Source organism: Artemia sp. Qi Xiang Cuo, chromosome 7 (assembly GCF_049724085.1).
Source record: "Artemia sp. Qi Xiang Cuo chromosome 7, ASM4972408v1, whole genome shotgun sequence".
Classification (NCBI taxonomy): domain Eukaryota; kingdom Metazoa; phylum Arthropoda; class Branchiopoda; order Anostraca; family Artemiidae; genus Artemia; species Artemia sp. Qi Xiang Cuo.
Window position 1 is genome coordinate 23,156,891 of NC_142800.1, and position 10,050 is coordinate 23,166,940.

Sequence of the window (10,050 nt, forward strand, 5' to 3'; positions counted from 1 at the left end):
TATCGATAAATAAATGAGACCCGAAACGAATAGAAACTACAATAAAATACCGAGTCAAACTCAAAACGAGCAGAAATTAACATGAATAGGATTCAAAACCCCTATGCCTTACCAAGGCCAGAACATAATTTGCACTTTACTGAAAAAAAAATATAAATGTTTTTACTTTTATAATTTTAATAAATCGAATAATATTAACGTTTTGATTAATAAATATCAGTATATATATATTAAATTGACAATGAACATTCATTTCTATTTTTTTCAGACCTTAATTTCCAGAACTTTCAACTACGTGGAAGAAATTTGCTATCTAATAATTTTAATTAGATGTGTTCAGCAAAATGGTGGGCGAGAGAGGGGGGTTAGTCTCTCTCCCATCACTTTGGTCTAATAACAAGGGCACTAGCCCTTTCAATTTCTAATTGAATGAGCCCATTTTGAAGTTTCTACGACAATGCTTTCTTTAAAACCCTTATAATCCCCAGGGTATAACTTACAACCCTTGACCTGAGGGCTGTGAGGGGGTTGTCATTCTCAAAAACATAATTTACGGACCTTTTAACTACGTTGAACAAACTGGCTATCTCAAAATTTTGATTGGATCTGTGTGCGGAAATGGTGGGCGTGAGAGGGGGGTTACTTGCCATCCAATCAGTTTCGACTTTTAAAAAGGGCACTAGCCGTTTCAATTTCCAATCGAATGATTCCCTTTTGAAGTTTATACGACAACGCTTTCTACAAAAAAACCTTATATGCACCCAGGGCATATCTTACAACTCTTGCCCTGAGGGCCTTGGGGGGAGTGTCATCCTCAAAGACATAATTTTCAGACTTTTTAACAACGTCGAACAAAATCACTATCTCAAAATTTTGACTGGATTTGTTTGAGGAAATGGTAGGTGTGAGAGGGGTGTTAGTTATCCTCCAATCACTTTCGACTATTAAAAAGGGCACACGCCCTTTTAATTTCCAATCGCATCCTTTTTAAAGTTTCTACAACATCACTATCTATAAAAACCTTATCTGTCCCCAGGGCATAACTTACAACCCTTGCCCGGAGGGCTCTGAGGGGGTTATAATCCTCAAAGACCTAATTTCTAAAACTTTTAACTAGGTTGAACAAAATGGCTATCAAAAAATTTTGATTGGATGTCTTTGGAGAAAAGTTGGGTGTGAGAGGGGGGTTAGTTGCCCTCAAATTACTTTCGACTATTGAAAAGGACACTATCCCTTTGAATTTCCAAACGAATGAACCCTTTTTCAAGTTTCTATGGCAAAGCTTTCAATAAAGAAATTATATGCCCCCAGGGCATAGCTTACAACCCTTACTTTGAGGGCTGTGGAGGGACTGTCATCCTCTTAGATATAATTTCAGGACCTTTCAAGTACTTTGAACAAAATGGTTATCTCAAAATTTTGATTGGATGTGTTTGGATAAATATAGGGCGTGGAAGGGGTGTTAGTTGCCGTCCAAACACTTTCGACTATTAAAAAGGGCACTAGCTATTTCAATTTCCGATCAAATGAGCCCTTTTGAAGTTTCTACAACAACGCTTTCTACAAAAAAATCTTATATGCCTCCAGGACAAAACTTACGACCCGTGCCCTGAGGGCTGTGGGGGCTTGTCATCCTCAAAGACCCAATTTCCTGAACCTTCAGTTAGGTTGAACAAAATAGCTATCTCAAAATTTTGATTGGATGTGTTTGGATAAATGGTGGGCGTGGAAGGGGTGTTAGTTTTCTTCCAATCACTTTCGACTATTAAAAAGGGCAATAGCCATTTCAATTTCCAATCAAATGAGCGCTTTTTGAAGTTACTACAACAATGCTTTCTACGAAAAACCTTATAGGCCTCCAGGGCATCACTTACAGCTTTTGCCCTGAGTGCTGTGGGGGGTTCTCATCCTCAAAGACCTAATTTCCAGAACCTTTAACTAGGTTGAACAAAATGGCTCTCTCAGAATTTTGACTGTATGTGTTTGGGGAAAAGGTGGACATGATAGGGAGGTTAGTTGCCCTCCAATCATTTTCGACTATTAAAAAGGGCACTATCCCTTTGAATTTTCAATCTAACGAGCCTTTTTTGAAGTTTATATGACAACATTTTCTATAAAATCCTTATATTCCCCCAGGGCATAACTTACAACCCTTGCCCTGAGGGCTGTGGGGGACTGTCCTCCTCGAAAACATCATTTCTATCTGGAAATCAACTACGCTGAACCAAATAGCTATCTCACACTTTGATTGGATGTGTTTGGGGAAATGATGGGGGTGGAAGGGGTGTTAGTTGCCTTCCAATCACTTTCGACTATTAAAAAGGGCACTAGCCATTTCAATTTCCGATCAAATGAGCCCTTTTGAAGTTTCTACAACAACGCTTTCTACAAAAAAATCTTATATGCCTCCAGGACAAAACTTACGACCCTTGCCCTGAGGGCTGTGGGGGCTTGTCATCCTCAAAGACCCAATTTCCTGAACCTTCAGTTAGGTTGAACAAAATAGCTATATCAAAATTTTGATTGGATGTGTTTGGATAAATGGTGGGCGTGGAAGGGGTGTTAGTTTTCTTCCAATCACTTTCGACTATTAAAAAGGGCACTAGCCATTTCAATTTCCAATCAAATGAGCGCTTTTTGAAGTTACTACAACAGCGCTTTCTACGAAAAACCTTATAGGCCTCCAGGGCATCACTTACAGCTTTTGCCCTGAGTGCTGTGGGGGGGTTGTCATCCTCAAAGACCTAATTTCCAGAACCTTTAACTAGGTTGAACAAAATGGCTCTCTCAGAATTTTGACTGTATGTGTTTGGGGAAAAGGTGGACATGAGAGGGAGGTTAGTTGCCCTCCCATGATTTTCGACTATTAAAAAGGGCACTATCCCTTTGAATTTTCAATCTAACGAGCCTTTTTTGAAGTTTATATGACAACATTTTCTATAAAATCCTTATATACCCCCAGGGCATAACTTACAACCCTTGCCCTGAGGGCTGTGGGGGACTGTCCTCCTCGAAAACATCATTTCTATCTGGAAATCAACTACGCTGAACCAAATAGCTATCTCACAATTTGATTGGATGTGTTTGGGGAAATGATGGGGGTGGAAGGGGTATTAGTTACCTTCCAATCACTTTCGACTATTAAAAAGGGCACAGGCTACTCCAAGTTCCAATTGAATGAGCCCTTTTCGAAGTTTCTACGACCACTCCTTCCATACGAAGTGCCCTTGTCTAAGACCAAGAAAAAAAAATAATACATTGTGCCCACACCGTTCTTTATTTAGGCAGCACTTGATTCCAAATCATAGGCATCGTAATCACGCTGCGTAACTAAAGGACGATATTGGCACAATGTATTATTTTTTTTTCCTATAGACCAGGGCACTTCGTATCGAAGAAGTTGTCGTAAAAATTTGGAAAGGGCTCATTCGATATGAAATTGGAATGGGTAGTGCCATTTCTAATAGTCGAAAGTGATTGGAAGGCAACTAACACCCCTTGCACGCCCATCTTTTCCCCAAACACATCCAATTAAAATTTTGAGATAGCCATTTTGAGCAACGTAGTTGAAAGTTCTGGAAATTAAGTGTTTGAGGATGACTAACAACCCACAGTCAACAGGGCAAGGGTTGTAAGTTATGCCCTGGGGGCGAATAAGGTTTTTTTTATAGAAAGTGTTGTCGTAGAAACTTCAAAAAGGGTTCATTTGATTGGAAATTGAAATGGCTAGTGCCCTTTTTAATAGTCAAAAGTGGTTGGAAGACAACTAACACCTTTTGCACGCCAACCATTTCCCAAAACACATCCAGTTAAAATTTTGAGATAGCCATTTAGTTCAGTGTAGCTGATTTTTGAGGAGGACACTCCCTCACAGCCCTCAAGGCAGGGGTTGTAAGTTATGCCTTGGGGGCATATAAGGTTTTATAGAAAGCTTTGTCGTAGAAACTTCAGAAAAGACTCATTCGATTGGAAATTCAAAGGGTTAGTACCCTTTTTAACAGTTTAAAGTGATTGAAGGGCAACTAACCCACCTCTCACGCCCACCTTTTCCCCAAACACATCCAACCAAATTTTTAGATAGCCATTTTGTTGAACGTAGTTAAAATTTTTAGAAATTAGGTCTTTGAGGATGACAACCTCATCAGAGCCCTCGGGGCAAGGGTTGTAAGTTATGCCCTGGGGTATATAAGGCTTTTTTTTTATAGAAAGTTTTGTCGTAGAAACTTGAAAGAGGAATCATTCGAATTGAAATTAAAACGGCTAGTGCCCTTTTTAATTGTCGAAAGTGATTGTAGGGCAAGTAAGCCCCCTATCACACCCATTATTTCCCCAAACACGTCCAATCAAAATTTTGAGATAGTCGTTTTGTTAAACGTAGTTGAAAGGTCTGGAAATTATGTCTTTGAGCATGGCAACCTACTCACAGCCCTCAGGGCAAGGGTTATAATTTATGCCCCTTGGACATATAAGGTTTTTACAAAAAATGCTGTCATAGAAACTCAAAAAAGGCTCATTTGATTGTAAATTGAAAGGGCTAGTGCCCTTTTTAATAGTCGAAAGTGATTGGAAGGCTTGACATTTTTATAGTAAAGATCAATGTGCGTGCAATGTTTTTTTTTTTTTTTTTTTTTTTTTTTTTTTTTTTTTTTTTAGACCAGGGCACTTCGTATCGAATGAGTTGTTATAGGAGCTTTGAAAAGGGCTCATTTGATTGAAAATAGAAAAGACTGATGCCCTTTTTAATAGTCGAGAGTGATTGAAGGGCAACTAATCCCCCTCTCATGCCCACCCTCCCATTTTCCCACGATGTATAAAAACGAAATGTTGCCTTAAGATTAAATCAAAATGTACTGTGTTAATGCAAATAAGGCTTCTCAGCAGTATCCCAAGAACGACTGACGGTATTATGTTCAAACTTTCGGGACTACTTCTGCTCTTAAAATTTAAACTTATCAAAATAGCGTAAGTTTATCAAAGCTATCAAAGGAAGTAAACACATTTTTTCAAGTTTTCTATTTCAGGTCAACTAGAGGATGTATGAAACTAAATTAAACACTACTATTTGTGTTCAGATTTTTAAAACGGTATATGTTTTTAAAAATTGGTGAAAAATTTTCTCCAGTTTACAAATAGCAGGCCAAACTAAAACGTCTTAAAAAAACGAAAAGGTTTAAAGTATTATTTTCTTTTTCCCCGAAAAGACTATGTTAAAAACGAACAGAAATTAAAAAGAACTTTTTCCACAAAATAACTTTTCTTTTTCCCTGAAAAGACAATGTCAATATAAAACAAACAGAAATTAATTTAAATAAAACCTTTTTCCGAAAAATAAGTTTTTCAAAGAAAAGTAAAGAACTCCAATAAACCAAAAATGTGCAAAAATAAAATCAAATAATCTACCAAGCGTGAAACTACCACAAATCAGCAACGATAAATACGTGAAACCCAAAACGAACGGAAAATACAATAAATAACCGAGTCAAAGTCAAAACGAGCACAAATTAACATAAGTAGGGCTCGAAATCCCTATGCCTTCCCAAGGCCAGAACATAATTTGCACTTTACTGAAAAAAATACAAATGAATGTGCATTGTCAGTTTAATATACATATACTGATATATAATAATCCAAATTTTAATATTATTTTATTTATTAATGTTATAAAAGTATAAATATTTATATTTTACAGAGGCAACGCTATAGCGTTGCCTATAGTAAAGGCCATACGGCTCCAATGTTTTATTATTTGTTGTTTTTTTTCCCAAAGGCACTTCATATGGAAGGGGTCGTCGTAGAAACTTCAAAGGGGGCTCATTCGATTGGAAATCGAGAGTTTTACTGCCCTTTTTAAGGGTCAAAAGTGATCGGAAGGCAACGAACACCCCTTCCACGCCCACCAGTTCCCCGAACACATCCAATCAAAATTTTGAGATAGCCATTTTGTTCAGCGTAGATGATTTTTGAGGGAGACACTCCCCCACAGCCCTCAGGGGAAGGGTTGTAAGTTTTTCTCTGGGGGCATATAAGGTTTTTGTAGAAAGCTTTGTCATAGAAACTTCAAAAAGGACTCATTCGATCGGAAATTCAAAGGGTTAGTGCCCTTTTTAATAGTTGAGAGTGATTGGAGGGCAAGTAATCCCCCTCTCACGCACACCTTTTCCCCAAACACATCCAATCAAAATTTTGAGTTTGCCATTTTGTTCAACGTAGTTAAAAGTTTTAGAAATTAGGTCTTTGAGGATGACGACCCCATTAGAGCCCTCGGGGCAAGGGCTGTAAGTTATGCCCTGGGGGCATATAAGGTTTATATAGATAGTGGTGTTGTAGAAACTTAAAAATGGCTCATTCAATGGGAAATTAGAAGGGCTTGTGCCCTTTTTAATAGTCAAAAGAGGTCAGAGGATAACTAACACCCCTCTCACACCCATCATTTCCCCAAACACATCCAATCAAAATTTTGAGATAGCAATTTTGTTTGACATAGTTAAAAAGTCCGGAAATTATGTTTTTGAAGATGACACTCCCCCCAAAGCCATCAGGGCAATGGTTGTAAGCTATGCTTTTGGGGCATATAAGGCTTTTTTTATAGAAAGTGTTGTCGTAGAAACTTCAGAGAGGAATCATACGAATGGAAATTGAAATGGCTAGTGCCCTTTTTAATTGTCTAAAGTGATTGGCGGGCAAGTAACCCCCTCTCACGCCTATTGTTTCCCCACACATCCAATCAAAATTTTTTAGATAGTCATTTTATTAAACGTATTTGAAAGGTCCGGAAATTATGTCTTATAGGATGATAACCCACTCACAGCTCTCAGGTTAAGATTTATAAGTTATGCCCTGGGGCATTATTTTAAATTTAACTTACAGGCTATGATTTTATGTAGATGGATTCAGCCTAGGGCGAATTGCCTTCCAATCCTGAGCAGGCAAATAGTGTTCGACAGGGGGATAGTACATCCTGATGGTCGGTATGTGTGTCCTCTTTGTAGAGATGAGGACGAAGATTTGGACCATTTTCTCTGAAAGTGCCCGGTGCTCTCTGATTTAAGGGAAAATTACTTACAATAATCTACCAAGCGTGAAACAACCACACATCAGCAACGATAAATAAATGAAACTCAAAACGAATAGAAATTACAACAAATAACCGTCAAAATAACTTACAACAAGTCAAAAGCAGCAGAAATTAACATAAGTAGGGCTCAAAATCCCTATGCTTTCCCAAGGCCAGAACATAATGTGCACTTTACTGAAAAGAATACAAATGACTGTGCATTGTCAGTTTAATATACAAATCCTGATATTTAATATTCCAAATTTTAATATTATTTGATTTGTTAAAGTTATAAAAGTAAAAACATTTATATTTTTCAGAGGCAACACTATAGCGTTGCCTATAGTTATGGCCATACAACTCCAAAGTTTTATTATTTATTTTTTTCCCAGAGGCATTTCATATGGAAGGGGTCGTCGTAGAAAATCAAAGGGGGCTCATTCCATTAAAAATCGAGAGTTCTAGTGCCCTTTGAAAGGGTCAAAAGTGCTTGGAAGGTAACTAACACCCCTTCCACGCCCACCAGTTCCCCAAACACATCCAATCAAAAATTTGAGATAGCCATTTTGTTCAGCGTAGTTGATTTTTGAGGAGGACACTCCCCCGCAGCCCTCAGGGCAAGAATTGTAAGTTATGCCTTGGGGGCATATAAGGTTTTTATAGAAAGCTTTGTCGTAGAAACTTCAAAAAGGACTCATTCGATTGGAAATTCAAAGGGCTAGTGCCCTTTTTAATAGTCGAAAGTTATTGCAGGGCAACTAAACCCCCTCTCACAACCACCCTTTCCCCAAACACATCCAATCAAAATTTGTAGATGGCCATTTTGTTCAACGTAGTTGAAACTTTTGGAAATTGGGTATTTAAGGATGAAAACCCCATCACAGCCCTTAGGGCAAGGGTTGTAAGCTATGCCCTGGGTGCATATAAGGCTTTTATAGATAGTGGTGTTGTAGAAACTTCAAAAAGGGCTCATTCAATTGGAAATTAGAAGGGCTTGTTCCCTTTTTAATAGTCGAAAGTGGTTGGAGGATATCTAACACCCCTCTCACACCCACCATTTCCCCAAACACATCCAATCCAATTCTGTTTATTTTTTGTTTCTTATGTTTACTTTATTATGATAGTTAATACGTCCTCGGATGTTGTAAGATGTAGAAGTTATTTGGAGAAGTTACGGTTTTATACTCCTCCTTTGACCTTCTCTTGCTCATATTTGGTTTTTGATAAAGGTTATATTTAACCAGTAGGTTGAGGGAACTTGAAAGGAGCCCACTGGATGTTTTTGGATTGATAGATGGTGTTCTGCATCAGGACTATGATGTAAGTGCGAATGTCATTTTGAGTCTATGGTGCTTGATGTGTACTACCTGGGTACTAATGTTCTTGATATAGTGAACAGAATGGGTGTAAATGTCCAGAAAGAACCGTTGTTGTCTGTGAACCGTTTTAGACTTCCGAACGCTGTCCGGAATATCCAGACACCTACGACTGTTGCACCAGTTCTCATTAAATTTGCAACTAAAGATAAGACGTATAATATTTTCAGAGCGAAATCAAAGCTGGAGAAATCAGGTGTATTCGTCACTGAATATCTTACGAAAATGAAAAAAGCGATTTTTTAAGGTGCGAGAAACAGATATGGTGTAAAAAACGTGTGGTCCGATCGTGGCCGTGCTTACAAACGTGAGCAAGGTGATAGCCACCCAAGACGAATCCGCTCACTTGTTGACACTCTTTACTGCTTTAGTAAATGTTGATTATTTGTGTTTTTTGTTTGTTTTATTTGTTTTTTTTTTCTTCTTTTTCTCTTTCTTTTTTTTTTTTTTTTTTTTTTTTTTTTTTTTTTTTTTTTTTTTTTTTTAGAAAAGAGAAATTATTTTTTTTCCTTACTTATGTTGTCTGATTTTTCTTCATTGAATAGATTTATTTGTAATCCGCTCCGTATTGAAGATCATTTAGAGGCTCAAATTGGAAGTGATGATTATTATTAGTGTATTAGAGTATTATTAGTGAGATGCCTATTATTAATTCAAAGCCTCTTCGTGAGAGTTCTTATATATTGCTGTCGCAAGTTAGTGGAGACATGTCGCTGTGTCTTTGCACGTGGAATTGCCACCTTACTACGGGATATTTAGATGTACTGCAGATGATTGAGATATCTTCTTCAAATTTTGATATAATGTGTATTTGTGAAACTTTTTTGAGTTCTGACCAATCTCTCTCGGCTTTTTCTTTTCCAGGATATGATTTTGAGGTAAGGAACCGATCAAATATGAACCGAGGAGGCCTGGGATTTTTGATTAAGAAAAATATGAAGTATATGGTGAGGGAGGATTTGGGTGTATGGATAGAAGTTAAGATTGAAAGTTTTTGTTTGGAATTAGAAATTGAAAAAAGGAAACTTTTAATTAGTTTGGTGTATAAGCCACCCAGTGCTCACCTGGATGAATTTGTAGCTGGTTTTGATGAGTTGATGAGGTTGGTTTTGTCTACGAGCATGGATTTTTTTTTGTATGGGGGATTTTAACTATAATCCTTTAGATCTTTCTGGTGATAATTTTGATTTTTTTAATTATATGATTTCAAGTGAACTTTACCCTTTAACTTGTGTACCTACCCGAATCTCTACTCATTCTGCGACCTTATTTGATAACGTTTTCGTGGGACCCAGCTATTTGGTCAAAGCTATTCAGATGTGATAGTATATCCAGGCTCAGATCATCTTCCGGTAATTGCTCATGTGACGTGTCTTAGAAAACGACGTATCCCAGCTAAAAAAATACTGACACGTGAGCTGAAAAAGCAAAATCTGAATAGCTTTGCCGAGGAGTTGAGCTGTATCAAGTGGGACTCGGTCCTGGGGATTTCTGGTGATTCTTCTCTAGCGCACAATCACTTCATGTATATTTTCCAACCGATTTATGAGAAAACATGCCCCTTGCGCTTGACCAAACAAAAGAGGGACGATCCCCGCAAGCCGTGGATTACGGAGGCAA